Here is a 17394-nt window from a genome sequence, read left to right on the forward strand (position 1 = left end):
TAGGGTGTTCACTGTGTTACGAGGATATTCATAGGGTGTTCACTGTGATATGAAGGAGTTCGTAGGGTGTACACTGTGATATGAAGGTGTTCGTAGGGTGTTCACTGTGTTACGAGGATATTCATAGGGTGTTCACTGTGATATGAAGGTGTTCGTTGGGTGTACACTCTGATATGAAGGTGTTCATAGGGTGTACACTGTGATATGAAGGTGTTCGAAGGGTGTTCACTGTGTTACGAGGATATTCATAGGGTGTTCACTGTGATATGAAGGTGTTCGTAGGGTGTACACTGTGATATGAAGGCGTTCGTAGGGTGTACACTGTGTTATGAAGGTGTTCATAGGGTGTTCACTGTGTTACGAGGATATTCATAGGGTGTTCACTGTGATATGAAGGTGTTCATAGGGTGTTCACTGTGTTACGAGGATATTCATAGGGTGTACACTGTGATATGAAGGTGTTCGTAGGCTGTTCACTGTGTTACGAGGATGTTCGTAGGCTGTTCACTGTGTTATGAAGGTGTTCGTAGGGTTTCATTTCGAGTGAGGTTTGCAGTTTAACAAAATAGCAAAACATAACCACATCGACCTGGCAAAAATAGAATTTTAATTTGTTCCGTTCGAATTGAAATTGTTAACCTTGCTGTGAGGTTTTCGAAACGAAACCCGTCATCATCCTGTCTCACACATGAAACTAACATTTCAGGTTAAAGTTTGTTTTGGGGAAAAAAGTATTTTTCTCTGTCATTTGAATAATCAGAAAATGTTAGAGAGGAGTTATTTTTTTAAATTACTGAATCATTGTCAGCCTGTTCATGTATTGTGAATTTACAAAACGCAATTTAACCTTTTCTTTTTCTCAGCAATCAAATTGAATTCGATTTCAACTCATGTTTGAACATCACGCACAATTTGCCCCAAGTCGGTCCTATCGAATTACGAAGCCCGCGGTGCTGGAGCTCCGGGGGCATCCTGATGAAATTTAAACCCTCAAATCTCCAAGGTCCGGGATGGAAATTGAGAAAAATAGGAAGAAAACGCAAAAGTTAGGAAAAACTCTTATGCCTTAATCTCCGCGCTATAGATAACGCCAAGCATTCATTCAAAAAGTTTCTCGACAAATAGAAAGTGACATTTTCGATTGATTTAGGTTCACGGTATCGTATTAAAGGGGAAAGTGTTTTCGCTTGATAAGGGGCAAGGGTAACATTGGACTCTCTGGTTTTTCGAATGAAAAATGAGTTTCCTTATCTGTTGCTTGAATACTTTGACCCAGGTGTCAAAGGATTATATATTCAAGAAATCAACCAAAAAACTCTGAATTTGCATTTAAAGCACGCATGCGGTTTTTCTATGGCTACAATTCTGATCCAAACAGTCATGTGAATAAACGTTTCACCCCACAATACGACGTAATATTGATACATATGTAGTGGATACGGCTGCAAATGTTTTTGGCTCTTGTATCCCGAAGATAAAACCGTTTTTTAAAAGGCAAGGTGGAATTTCATATTATTCTTCAGTTGAATCTTCAGGTCATCTGCATTCCGGTTCAGAGGAGTCATTTCTGGTAGCGACAGACCTGCTTTCCATGCGTTTTTGACACCCCATGCAGGTGACCTGGTTAATTGTGTGTCATCGTACCCCAACGGCGGGGACGTTGCTTATTATATGAACCACTGGTTTAATTTGGTCTGGTCCTGACTCGAATATTCTCAGGACATCTTCATGTGACTGGCATTATGCTGACGGTGGCGTTACACTGTTGAGAAACGAAAAAATCATTCTGTAATAAATATTCAAATGATCAGTGAATGATAATATTAGCAACGCTGAAACCCACGAATATACGGGACTATAGTGCCGCATCTGTTGATGACGACACCCCTGAAGACCTGGGTTAGATGTGATCAACTTGGTTGATTCATGTCATCTTATCCCAATTGCGTGGATCGATGCTCATGGTGGCAATCACTGGATTGTTTGGTCCAGACTCGTATAGTTGGGATATTGTTCATGTAGCGTTTAAAAAACAAAGAAACGAACACGTGGTGTGATGATGACGTCGATTATGAAAATGTTGTTGAAGATAATGGTATCACGAATATAAAGCTCAAAGCTCCGTTCCCCCGGCCATGAGTCATCATTTTCATGAAATATTATATCAACAGTTCGTTGTGTCCACGGTATGGTTTAATAAACACGAGCTTCAGTTTCCCACTCTCATCCTCAGACAAAGCCCAGTCATCTTCACGGAATAGATTCAATTTGCCGCCAGGTCACGCAGTTGAATATCATGTTAATTGTTTCTAACCGACTTACTGGGCCATGCTGTGTTTGGCAATGCCCCTTCCAGCCACACAATGACAGCATTACGGGGTTCATCCCATAACTGCTCCATTCCCATATTGTTGCTTCAATTCACCAGCTCTTTCCCTTTCTGCAGCAGCATGGGCGGACAGCATCTAATTCAATTACCTGATCCCCATCAATGCCACATTGAATTGTTCACCATTAATAAAATAATACAGACACTCTGGCGGAAACGAAACATGACATAATATAGCAGAAAAATCCTTCCACGCTGGACCATACAACTATAAACAAATTTCAGAATTGCAGTGAGACGAAGCTAACGTAATTTCTCGTTTTCAAACGCGATTAACGTACTTTCTCGTCTCGTTCTTAGATAGACGTGGACTCGATCGAGCCAGCGCATACTGCCAGCGAATCATTTCTCAGGGGAGTTGGTTTCTAATGTGCTTACGTAACTGGGACTATGAAGTTGGATGTAATTAGGTTTTATTGGGTTATTTGAAAACAATTTGCGCTCTTTAGAGACATGGAAGCGGGGGTTTGGCGTCGTCGTGGTTGTATTATTGATGCCGGTTGAGTGTGAGAGACGGGACAACTCAATTTGTGGTCATTCCTTCACGCGTGGATGGTTACTGGGCCATATCACTTTTATCTTATGCTTTTTGCATATTGTGTATACAAACATATACCATATGGCATTGCAGCTACTGGCTAAACAGGCGCCCGATGTCACAAGAGATTTAGGTCTGGTTGTCAGAAAAGGATTTAGGAGTTTGTTTTGTTTTGTTAAGCATTTTTTGCACTGCTGGCAACTAATCTGGCGTAAGTGTTGTTGCGTTTTGTGATTTGTGTTCGAAACTAGGAACACATCTACCTTGCCTGGCAAAGAAAAGTATACATCCATGTTTGATGATATAAGAAATGGTAAATAGATGGTGATGTATTTGATATGGGTATTAAAGTTGTGTTTTGACGTAAAGTGTGCAGTGCTTCGGGGTCTGTTTTTTTTAGCCTGATAACTTTTCAAATCCAATGTTCAGTTATTAGCTTCCGCGGCGGTTTACTTTGCAAGGAATCTTCTCTCCCAGGGCGATCGGACTAGTCACGTGATCAAAGCATCAGCTCGACACACCAGAAGCTCAAGTTCGATGCCCATGTGCTTACCATGTGTCAAGCCTATTCCGCGTCATACCGCGGCCATGCTGATAAATGCGGCGTAAAAAAACAACTCACTCTGCTTCCAGCCTCAGCTAAATGCGTCACGTAGTTAATGAAGTGATGCCAATCTTTTTCGGATAAAACGCCCCTTGGGTGCAGACGACGCTTGGGTTGAGCATCGATGGTTTGCACGTGCAGTAGCACACGTGTCACCATTCGCCTCTCTCCGTCACCTGGAACCGCACGAGAGATCCCGAATGTCGCCAGCGCTTAAAGCATGAAAATAACGGTTGATCTTGATACAGTCGATAGTTCTGCGTGTTTCTGTTCACTGGTTGGAAAAAAGTGAAGATGCATCCTAAGTCTGTTTACCGTTACCAATGCCTATTTCTGTACAATTCAACGGTAAATGACAACGTCCGGCTCTCCCAACACACACGCCAATCTGAACATCCGCATGACGCAGGAGCAACGTTCAAGAACTTGTTCAACATTTTGGACAAAAAAATCCATTTTCAAATACCAATCCGTAAAACAAGCAGACATGCCCGAAATGCAAAATAGATTCAAGATTCACATCTTGAATGAATAATGAACTCAGATTCGACCGTTGAATCAGCGTGTCTGTCAATACTTGCTCAAACCCCCCACTGCGGGACGCACGCACAGAGAGTTAAACTATCATGTAATTGGACCTGGCGCAAGCACTGTATGGAATCATATCGACATAGCCGATATCAGTTGTCCTGGTCCGGGGGAAATCTCATCTCCATCCTCATCCTGTCCAATCTTTGTCCTCTTGTCTCGTGTCTCGTGCATATTGAAAGGGATATTGATCACGTGGCTTGAGGTCGATCATGTGACATACCGGCCGGCGATGTAGGTTCATTTACCAGTTTGGAGAACGATTTGCACCAAAGTTGGAACTTTAATTGGAACCGTTGTCAATCAGCAATGCTGAAGTGTCGTCTCTTGGTTTACAGTGACGAGGCTAAATTCAATAAGGTTCTCTGTGTCACGACTTGCTGTTACCGTGCCATACAGCTTTGAGATCTTGTGTTGTCAAATTTTTAGATGGTCTATTTTTTTATATTATCTGACGATTCAATAATTCATAAATATGACGGACTGTAATTCGTTTTGATAGAAAGGGCCCGTCAAATCGCTTAATACCTTTCAAATTTTCACAGCCTTCAAAAACATTTTTTGTTTGTTTAAAAAATAAATAAAAGAGGAATGTATTTCAAATATAAACACACATCAGAGAGAAGTAAAAGAGGAATCGGAAATCCTGCAGTTGACACTAAAACCTGGATCGAAACCTAGACATGAAATAGGAATACCCTCGGCTCGACATCGCTACGGCGAGCAACTACAAGTATCTCAAGCCATCCTAAATTGTGAGTATTGTCGTTGGCGACTTGAGGGGACTATTTCTCACATTATTGTCTCCTAATCAATTCTTGTAGTTTGTCCCCGGGGCAGATATATCAACGTACTTATTGTAAAGCATCATATTTAAAGACACGCACTGAGAGACAGAGCATCGGACTGTAATCTACTCGGTTCCATGAAGCTAAGCAAGTTCTCCTTCCAAGAACAACGGAATTGCCCACAGTTATTCTACAGACTATAAAATAATGACACTGATTTATAAGTAAGCTTATTATTGTTTATTATTGAATAAATACATCTATAATTACGAACAATGTCAAATGGTTTTTTTATACAATTTAACCCCAAAATGTGACCTTTGACATTAAGTTCGTAAACTGTATTCTAAGTTGACGTCTTTGTAGACCTTGTTATCTGTAGAATTATTTTGGGAAGGGCTGTATAGATGCACACTGTAAGTTACTGGTCATTGTATTATAATGTACTACCTTATATTTGTAGAAATAGTTTGGGTGGGGCTCTGGCGATACACAAGGGGGGTCGGGTAGCCTAGTGGTGTGAAGCCCATTTCTGGTGTCCCCCGCCGTGATATTGCTGGAATATTGCTAAAAGCGGCGTAAAATCATACTCACTCACTCATGCTGGCGATACACAATAAAAAGTAGAACCTTGTAAAACGCTTCTATCGAACTGGTTTGGATCAGCGAGGTGTTACAGTTACTGGAGATACTAGTGTATGCGTGATGAGGTCGTGTGGAGTAATGTTATGTTTTGGGTGCTTCTAAATAGGATATAATTTAAGCTTGAGCTATAACTAATTTCTATCCGTTTGTTATATATGTTCCGTCCTACATAATCTAGCAAAGAAGAAATGTTTTCAACTGCCGGGGAAAAGAAAGAATATACCAATCTTTGATGTGGCTAAAACAAAACAAGGAAATAATGTTTTTTCGAGGCTGGTGTATTTCATACGGGTATCATAGTTGTGTTTTGGACCTAAAGTTTGCAGTGTTCGGCGACTGTTTTCAGCCTAGTTTAATTATGTTCCACTTCGTACGCTAGATTATATTATCAGTATACAGATAGGGTGAGGTGAGGTGAGGTGAGGTGAGGTGAGGTGAGGTGAAATGGGAATTAACGTCGCGTCAAAGATTATTGCACATGTGTGTGTGTGTTGCTGCGTGTACTAGTCCGGACTGATGTCGATTATATAGTGCTAGCCCACAGAGATACCATGCCACTGTTCAACACGAATATCCCACTCAGACACAGTATACTGACTCTGTCAGTCAACAGCTTGGGAGGAACAAAACCCAAGGCACCGAGAACAGTGGGGGTCGGACAACTTGGTACTTGGGATGCAAGTGTGACAATTCGAGACAAGCGATGTCGGCATATTTCCCATGGTTTTCATGAATCTTGTCAATCACATTAGTGTGAAAAGGGACATAAAATTCAAGGATATAAATGATTTCATTGTTTTATCAAAATGACAATGTTATTATCATCATTATCATTATTCAGAGAAGGTTACGGCCGAGGCAACTCTCTCTTTAATTAAAGTGTCCGTCCTTGATTTGGACGCTCTGTGGATTGTCTGAAACTCATTTTGTCAGGAAGAACTGGTCCTATCTGTTTATAATGCACTATTAATTTGATAGCATAAATCCATGAGATAAATTCGGACCACATGATGTTAGGCACGTGTCAGTGCAGATCGATTCCTGGAGTTTTTATTTGGAAATATTCTTAATTTTCTGACACAAGTTTCAAACTGTCGCAGAGATTTAAGCTAACGTGGTTTGAGAAAAAGGTTGAAGATCTGGATTTCTTGTAATCAATGCGACATTTGATACTGTTGATATTTAACTCAGTTGGAGTTATCTCCCCTTGGACAGTGTCCCAGCCATGTAATTAGTGTCAGCCTTATTAAGGTCGAGCTCATGAATACTACCGATAGACGAGTCTGATTTGAAGCGACAGATGAGGCACGGTCATGGCGATAATACCCCGTAACTAGTTTTCTGCAAAGAACCTGTCAGAGTGGTAAAATCCTAGAATCTCCAACTAGCCGTAATCACGGGCTGGGGCTGTGCGAACGCTCTCAAGCATATACGAGATTGAAGGCGACTCGCGGATCGGAAATCGTCTTCCCCAAACCGGAAGCGGAAGTGACGCCATAGGAATAAGCTGAAGAGGTCTGCTGGAGACTGCATTAGTGTATTGCTTTGAAGGGGAATGGTGTTCCAGCGTTTTCACCTTCATCTGATAGTGGATGGCGAATCAAGATGTATTAGGAAGATGAGCCGAATCTATGCAGTAGTTGACGCTGTCTGTGCGTCGCCAAAGCTCAAATGTCAAGAAGCGACACGCGAATAGTTAAGTGTAAATTATTATGTGTGGTCAATTTACTAAAGGTCGTGGAGAGTCTATTTTCCACTAAATATGTCATGGGAGACAAGACGAGTTTGACTGACACAGGGAAGTGAAAGACCACATTTTAAATTCGTTTATCTGCAACTTAGCATGGAAGCCAGTTTTCCGCGCTATATCGAGGTTTGACGTGAAAAGAAACATAATGTTCTGTTATACCACTGGACGTATTAATCAGTTTTGTAGAATATATACTCGAAAAACACTCATTCGGTTTTGGTAGGTCGTGGTTCTGCATGATGAAGTTTGTGATTTCGAGTGATATTGAGCATACTTTTGTCTGAAGCTTAACATACTGGAATCTGATCCTTAAGTGAACACAACGTCGGATTAGATTTGAGACATATGTCTTCAAAGATCTGTGTTGCGCTTTCGTAGATTGTGTTTTGTTGGTGTACTCGTTCTGGCTGACCAGCTCAACACACAAGTATTTCGTCGATGTCGGCATTGTGCGCCTTGCCGTGACTTCTGTACCACTGTTACTTGTTCAGCGATACATGTTCTTGGTTACCGTATGCTGGACCCGCGTGCATACCCTGTACAGTTTCACATATCATCACGGTTGGTGAGCAGACCCGCAGTGATACTCTGTACAGTTTCACATCTCATCACAGTTGGTGAGCAGACCCGCGTGCATACCCTGTACAGTTTCACATCTCATCACAGTTGGTGAGCAGATCCGCGTGCATACCCTGTACAGTTTCACATCTCATCACAGTTGGTGAGCAGATCCGCGTGCATACCCTGTACAGTTTCACATATCATCACAGTTGGTGAGCAGACCCGCGTGCATACCCTGTACAGTTTCACATCCCATCACAGTTGGTGAGCAGATCCGCGTGCATACCCTGTACAGTTTCACATCTCATCACAGTTGGTGAGCAGACCCGCGTGCATACCCTGTACAGTTTCACATCTCATCACAGTTGGTGAGCAGATCCGCGTGCATACCCTGTACAGTTTCACATCTCATCACAGTTGGTGAGCAGATCCGCGTGCATACCCTGTACAGTTTCACATATCATCACAGTTGGTGAGCAGATCCGCGTGCATACCCTGTACAGTTTCACATACATCACAGTTGATACCCGCGATCTTTTCCTTCTTTGACTCGCGTGTTCATCCCCCATGGTGATTGCTTTGATAGGTATTTCTTAGAAGTTGACGGATGACAAAGTAGAGACAATTTATGTATGACAACCTCTTTCTTACTGTTAAGGCGACGTTTCGGTATTGATCCGCTATACCGTTATACCGTTATACCGCCATACCGTCAAACCGTTATACCGTCATACCGTTATACCGTTATACCGTCATACCGTTATATTGTTGATTTCTTTTTTTATTCGACCGCCGCCATGGTCTGGTGGAGATCGTCTGTCCGGAGAGCGGAAGGTCCGGGGTTCGATCTCCAGCCGCGTCATTCTTAAAGACGTTAATATATGGTACTTAGCATTAAGGGGCTAAAAAGGACTAGTCGGCTCGGAGTGAGTACACGGTGGGTTATCCATGTTAAACTGCCGCATTGTATGCGAGTGGGCTAGCACTCAAAATCAGTATGGACACACGCACGCACGCACGCAAGCACGCACGCACACACACACACACACAAAACACAAACACACAAGAACATGCACGTCGCTATGCAAGTGCAATAATGTGGAACGCGACGCAAACCCTATTTCACCTCGCCTCTTTACTGTTTTCACATGTTGATTCCTTTCTTGATTCCAATACTTGTTAGCATTATGATTCCCGTGTTGATTCCCATGTTGATTCCCATGTTGATTCCCGTGTTGATTCCCATGTTGATTCCCCTGTTGATTCCCATGTTGATTCCCATGTTGATTCCCATGTTGATTCCCGTGTTGATTCTCGTGTTGACTCCCTTGTTGATTCCCATAATGATTCTCGTGACGATGAAGATCCAGGTTCGATTCCCGACATGGGTACAATGTGTGAAGCCCATTTCTGGTGTCTCCCGCCGTGATATTGCTTGAATATTGCTAAAAGCGGCGTAAAACCATACTCACTCACTCCTAAAATGATTCCCGTGCTGATTACCGAATTGATTCCCACGTTGATTCCCGTGTTGATTCCCAAGACAAATCACGTGTTTTTTTCCTAATGTGCTTCCAGTGAAGATTCCTATTTTGATTTCCCTGAATACAGAATCCGATGTTGACTCCCAATAGGAATTCCTATATTCCTTCTCTTGATGATTCACGTTTGCCGTTATAACGATTCCTGTGAAAAAAACCATCATTAACCTTCTAAACACATACCTAAAACTAGAATCGCAAGACTAACCTGCAGATACAGCAGGGCTATGCTGGTTCATATCAACCATTAGATATGTGGCAATGAACGCTATACATAGGCGTGTTAAGGACAAACCATTTATTATTTTATATAACATTTTTCAGGATATTTTGCATGTCCCGAGAACATTTATTATGCTTGTAAAAGTGTTTTGTTTTATTTTATCAAAATAATCTCAGACCCCCAACCAAGAGCTTATCAAATGTTCGATCGTTTATCTCATAATAGCGTAGGAAGCACTTGGGTAGCCTGGAGGTTAAAGTGTTCGGTCGTCCAGCCAAAAACATAGGTTCGATTCCCTACATGGGAACGATGTGTGAACGCCGTAATATGGTGGGAATATTGATAAAAGTGGCGTAAAACTACACTCACTCACTCATAGGGGAGGTAACTGCTGTAGTACAATGATATATATAGCTGTCGACATTTAGGATAGTGAACTTGAAATATTATATAAGAAGTTTTAGTCGGGTTTTATGACTAGGAAACAACAGACTACTGACAGTGAAACATGATCTTCATACAATACATGTATGTGCTTTTTGTCCTTCAAATATGTGTTTTGAAAGACAGCTGCCTTTAGGATTAGTTTCGTTTCGTTTCTAGCTTCAACTTTTCCGCATACAATTCTTAACATTCATTGTTTGAGATTTTGGGTGTTACCAAGATGGCAGCCTAAATACCACAACTCTTTTACCAAGTGTTCTGGACAATGCATCCTTCAACTTCCAACTCACACTTCTTTTCAAAATGGTTTTCTAAAAGTTTGAATTGATATTGTAAGATGTTTAAACCGTATACCACAGCGTTTAAAGATCTATGCAATCCTGTCTGTAGTACCTCACTCGTTCTCGGTGACGACACGCTGCACCAACACGGCAACCAACGGTAATATCACGGATAATGTATACCTTAATTTTATTAACTGATAGTTATTTTCCGCCTTCACCCCACGCGACCTTCTAGCTGTAGGCGTTCTGAAGTCCATCTATCTCCTTACCAAAATACGTGATTCCTGGAAGTCTGCGAGTCTCAGACAAAGAAGGTGCCCCGCATCAGACTCGCATGACGGGGGAACGATTGACAAATGATTTCGGGGGGTTTCGAATTTTTATCTTCAATTTAGCGGGTCTAAAAGACGGTCAATTTGTAATGGATCTCAGTTTGGTCGAAAAGAATGGACAATGAAATAAGCTCAGATGTGACCGAGTGATAGAAAAAGAAGACTCGGCACTACCATACAGGGTGCAAGCGTGTCCCGCCAATGTAATTTCTTCGTATTGGGTGTCTCACGGAATGAAAAATCGGCTCCCTTCGCATCATTTGAAAATTGGCCAGCGCTTTATCTCTTGTCTGTGCACGTCTTGCTGACGATAAATCGGGCTTGTACACTCGCCAACAGTGGGTCCGTGCGGTCAAGGAAATTGGACAGTGTCCAAGGCACAGTCCGGTGAAATTCTATTGTGTGTTATCATTGGAAGGTTAGAACTATCAACACTGATTTCTGATTTTGATTAACGCTTTAACATATTAGATAAGCTTTGAAATCAGTTTTAATTTATTAAAAATGGTCAGTCGAATGGGATCCATTTAATTTCCAATTTTACTTATCTGTTGAGCGAGTGAGTTTGATTTAACGCCGCTTGTTTTCTGATTGTTTTTTCACCTTTTAAGGATAATGGGAAACTGGACGTTTGTGTGCATATGTAGTACATGTGCATTCTGACATTTATTACATATTTCTTGTTTTTATTTACGTTCACTTTCATGTTAAATGAAACGTCACACACAGATGTATCTAATGATTCGTAGATATGTTAGCCTGGTGCTAGGCTGTTGATATACATTCACATGAAATATTACTGTCAAACAGAGGATATACTGAATGATGTTAATCTGATGACATACTGATGATGTAATTGTGTCATAATATTGATAAATGGTGACACGCTGAATGTATAGCCTTGTTATCTTGATGCAATACCGATGATGAACTGATGATATACTGTGATAATATATCAGTGATATTTACTGATGATATACTGTGACTATATATCAGTGATATTTACTGATGCTACACTATGATAATATATATCAGTCGCATTTACTGATGATATACTGTGATAATATATCAGTGATATTTACTGATGATATACAGTGATAGTATATCATAAATATTTACTGAGGATATACTGTGGTAATATATCAGTGATATTTACAGATGATATACAGTGATAATATATCAATGATATTTACTGATAATATACTGTGATAATGTAGCAGAGGTATTTACAGATGATATACTGGTGATAATATATCATTAATATTTACTGATGATATACTGTGATAATATATCAGTAATATTTACAGATGATATACTGTGATAAATATATCAGTGGTATTTACCAAGGATATACTGTGATAACATATCGATGATATTTACCAATGATATATTGTGATAATATATCAGTAATATTTACTGATGATATACAGTGATAATATATCAGTGATATTTACCAATGATATACAGTGATAATATATCAGTGATATTTACCAATGATACACTGTGATAATATATCAGTGATATTTACAGATGATATATAGTGATAATATATCAGTGATATTTACCAATGATACACTGTGATAATATATCAGTGATATTTACAGATGATATACTATGATAATATATCAGTGATATTTACAGATGATATACTGTGATAAAATATCAGTGATATTTACCAATGATATACTGTGATAATATATCAGTAATATTTACTGATGATACACTGTGATAATATATCAGTGATATTTACCAATGATACACTGTGATAAATATATCAGTAATATTTACTGATGATATATAGTGATAATATATCAGTGATATTTACCAATGATACACTGTGATAATATATCAGTGATATTTACCAATGATATACTGTGATAATATATCAGTGATATTTACCAATGATATACAGTGATAATATATCAGTGATATTTACCAATGATACACTGTGATAATATATCAGTGATATTTACAGATGATATATAGTGATAATATATCAGTGATATTTACCAATGATATACTGTGATAATGTATCAGTGGTATTTACAGATGATATACTATGATAATATATCAGTGATATTTACAGATGATATACTGTGATAATATATCAGTGATATTTACCAATGATATACTGTGATAAATATATCAGTAATATTTACTGATGATATATAGTGATAATATATCAGTGATATTTACCAATGATACACTGTGATAATATATCAGTGATATTTACCAGTGATATACTGTGATAATATATCAGTAATATTTACTGATGATACACTGTGATAATATATCAGTGATATTTACCAATGATACACTGTGATAAATATATCAGTAATATTTACTGATGATATATAGTGATAATATATCAGTGATATTTACCAGTGATATACTGTGATAATATATCAGTGATATTTACCAATGATACACTGTGATAATATATCAGTGATATTTACAGATGATATACTGTGATAATATATCAGTGATATTTACAGGTGATACACTGTGATAATATATCAGTGATATTTACAGATGATATACTGTGATAATATATCAGTGATATTTACAGATGATATATAGTGATAATATATCAGTGATATTTACAGATGATATATAGTGATAATATATCAGTGATATTTACCAATGATATACTGTGATAATGTATCAGTGGTATTTACAGATGATATACTATGATAATATATCAGTGATATTTACAGATGATATACTGTGATAATATATCATTGATATTTACCAATGTTATACTGTGATAAATATTTCAGTAATATTTACTGATGATATATAGTGATAATATATCAGTGATATTTACCAATGATACACTGTGATAATATATCAGTGATATTTACCAATAATATACTGTGATAATGTATCAGTGGTATTTACAGATGATATACTGTGATAATATATAGATGATATTTATCGATGATATATTGTGATAATATATCTGTAATATTTACAGATGATATACAGTGATAATATATCATTAATATTTACAGATGATACACTGTGATAATATATCATTAATATTTTCAGATGATATTCTGTGATAATTTATTAGTAATATTTACAGATGATACACTGTGATAATATATCAGTGACATTTACAGATGATATACAGTGATAATATATCATTAATATTTACAGATAATACACTGGTGATAATATATCATTAATATTTTCAGATGGTATTCTGTGATAATATATCAGTGATATTTACTGATGATACACTGTGATAATATATCAATGATATTTCCCGATGATATACTGTGATAATATATCATTAATATTTACAGATGATACACTGTGATAATATATCAGTGATATTTACAGATGATATACAGTGATAATATATCATTAATATTTACAGATAATACACTGGTGATAATATATCATTAATATTTTCAGATGGTATTCTGTGATAATATATCAGTGATCTTTACTGATGATACACTGTGATAATATATCAATGATATTTCCCGATGATATACTGTGATAATAAATCATTAATATTTACAGATAATACACTGGTGATAATATTCTGTTTTCTATGACGTTTTTAGCAATATCACGGCAGGAAACTCCATAAAAGGGCTTCACGCATTGTACCCTTGTGGGGAATCGAACCCGGGTCTACGGCGCTTTAACCACTAGGTTACCCCACCGCCTTCATGGGCTGGGCTTGGGAGTAAAGAAACAGTCCATAAATACGAACTTTGACACAATAAATCGTCAAATCTAAATTGTATTCTGTCAAACATGGAGCACTTGTATACTGACGTGGTCACATGAGATAACACATCTGTAAACATGTGATAACGAACGGCTGTCGTGACAGAATTAAAAACATTGTGAATACCAATGTTAGACAAACACTGATACACGTTGTGTTTGACACAGAACCCTTGGACATGACACACCTCGTTAAAACTAACATTCGAACAGCACACATAGTGTCAGACACCGACCACATTAAGAACATAATTCACAATCAACAATATTCCTGTTAATCGCTTGGAAAAAAACATCATCTTATCAATGAATAACAGCACGTTCACTCGAATATCAAAACGCAAACTGTTTTGTAAAAAACAAAACGCTACAGAAATGTTTCAGACTGGTAACACGTGAGACTATAGAGGAACTAAAAACAAAGTCTCATTCCCTGGAATCGAGCTGATATTAAAGACAAAGAATTGGGTATACAAGTTTTCGTGCCGTCAGTATGCCCAAAGTCACGGGAGAAGTTAATGCAAGCACTACCAATACAACCTGTGATATTTTTCTTCCAGAAATTAATCAAAAAGGGGATTGAGCCTTTGTGCAAGGCAATTCGCTCTAAACAAGCCGTGTCATTTTTGTTGAAATATTACCCGCTCCAATAATACAGCGCTCAACTTCGAGTCGTGACGAAGTTTGGTCAATCAGAAAGTTATTCTTACTTAAGCTCCAAGTCGCTCGGATCAATCTCGCTTCTTTCTTTAGTCAATAGGCCCGCGATGCATTTGATGCCAGATCAATCCATTGTAACAAACAAGGAAGTTTTGTTCGGGTTTGGGGTTATCTAAGACTTAATTAAATGTCGTATAATCGGACACGTCTTGATTAAACGTTCTTTCTTTAACTTGGCCGTCACAATGCCACCATTTGGTTTCTTTATTGTTGGACGGGGGCTATAACATGTTTATTGTGTTTTAAATATGCTACGCATTGGCGGGGGTTCGTGTAAAGATGGAATTTGATTCCAGCAACAGAACTGTCGAGGTCGAGATCCAACGAAGGAGATGGAATTGATGGGACAAGCAGCAGAGGTGGCATTAAATCGTTATGTAGCCCGGCTTCAGTACACGACGCTGGGTTTGTGTTTGCTGATGGAAGAAACTAATAAGAGCAAGAACTTCAGAATTTTCTTTTGAAAGGATGCGGTTTAATGTACGGCCGTTTGGCACGATTCGGATCCTGACACAATATTTGAGTACATGCATGTTGCGAGGTAATCATGACGTCCTTCGGCACAACTGGTACTATATATATCAGTAGTTGGTCATTTATCTGGTTTTGATCATGGAAAGGGTTTGGTTTTGATCATGAAAAGGGTTTCATTTTGATCATGAAAAGGGTTTCATTTTGATCATGAAAAGGGTTTCATTTTGATGATGAAAAGGGTTTGGTTTTGATCATTAAAAGGATTGAGTATGATGGAAATGATTAAATGATTATCCTGTGCAGGAAAGTAAAGGGAACATATATATGTACATACTGTTAAAGCGACGTTAAACCCAACACACTCACTCACTCACCCAGATGTTAATGGGATAAGGTATAATGTGGCATTGAATTGGCTCATGCTCACCAAAAAGCAAAAACAAACCCGTTTATATAAATCTCAAACTTTGTAGACCTTTAAAGAAATCCATGTTTGTTTGTTTGTTGTTTAACGCCACAATAACAAATGTTCAGGAAAATGGCGGCGGCATGTGAAAAACCAAATCTGGATCGGACAATCCAGTGATAGATCGTCCCAATCCATCGGGATGGGATGACTCGCAGTCAACCAAGCCTCTCCATCAGATCCTCAATCGCCGCTTAAGATCAGTGTAGGAAGTGAAATCCCCAAGCGGTTTGAACACAGGTGTCTAACGTTACAGTCCTCTCTTCACATCCATCTGGGGTGAAGGTTAATCTTGGTGTATTGAGAATGGCAGCCGCTCTCGGTACAGTCGGCCTGTCGCAACGTTTCTCAACAAGCTGTGGCGCCGACCATAGGGGAAGTACATTCATCAAAACTTGACATCCGATGATGTTTCGACATTTAGACCTTCCAATAAGGTCAAAGGTCACTCATTGATCTTGGCAGTTATTATGACAGACTAAGTAAATACTAAAAAAAACGCAGTATTCCTCATGATAAGGAGTTGACAAGTCTCTTCCTTGTGTGTATATTGGGGCGGTCGGGTAGCCTGTTGGTCAAAGCGTTCGCTCGTCACGTCAAAGACCAAGGTTCGATTCCCGACATGGGTACAATGTGTGAAGCCCATTTCTCGTGTCCCCCGCCGAAATATTGCTTGAATATTTCTAAAAGCGGCGTAAAACCATACTCACTCACTCATATTATATTTATAGAAATAGACCAGGTAGTCTGATTGTTACAGCGTTCGCTCGTCCCGCCAACGATCCGGGTTCGATTCCCGACATGCAGGCAATGTGTGAATCCTATACATAGAGCTGTGACGATAAACCTCGTCGTGACGTCACGCATTGTGACACGTGACATGTCAGAAACAAATATTTAATCATCAGTGCTGTTAAACAGAAGCCAATCCAAAATATATTTTGTAGATTTAAATCATTAATAAAAGAGTGGTGAGACCTTTGTATACAAGCTGAGAACAAAATTTTAATGGTTTTACAAATTCCAATTTGTATGTTGCACGTTACATACATAGTTATCGTGGACTGTCTACATGTAGATGTATCGAAGTTCGTGAGACGTTCCATCCATATCATATAACGAGCAAGATATTTTGAATGAGTGAGTCAGAATGGTTTTACACCGCTTTTAGCAATATTCCAGCAATATCACGGCGGGGGACACCAGAAATGGGCTTCACACATTGTACCCATGTCGGGAATCGAACCCGGGTCTTCGGCGTGACGAGCGAACGCTTTAACCACTAGGCTACCCGACCGCC

At 38.9% G+C, this 17394-nt stretch overlaps 1 protein-coding gene across 4 annotated transcripts in view; it reads left to right on the forward strand.

The window, feature by feature from the left end:
* Nucleotides 1-17394, forward strand: part of LOC124113561 (potassium voltage-gated channel subfamily H member 7-like) — a 295515-nt gene that overhangs the window by 134225 nt on the left and 143896 nt on the right. Inside the window, exon 1 of one of the 4 annotated variants that reach the window (XM_048395345.1) lies at nt 4812-4874. The exons of the other annotated variants lie outside the window; for them this stretch is intronic. The gene's annotated coding sequence lies outside the window, so the exon portion shown is untranslated. Of the gene's footprint in view, nt 1-4811; nt 4875-17394 lie in introns of those variants that run through there. 4 annotated transcript variants of the gene reach the window in all.

This window comes from Haliotis rufescens, unplaced genomic scaffold (assembly GCF_023055435.1).
Source record: "Haliotis rufescens isolate VD_foot unplaced genomic scaffold, xgHalRufe1.0.p SCAF_14, whole genome shotgun sequence".
NCBI lineage: Eukaryota > Metazoa > Mollusca > Gastropoda > Lepetellida > Haliotidae > Haliotis > Haliotis rufescens.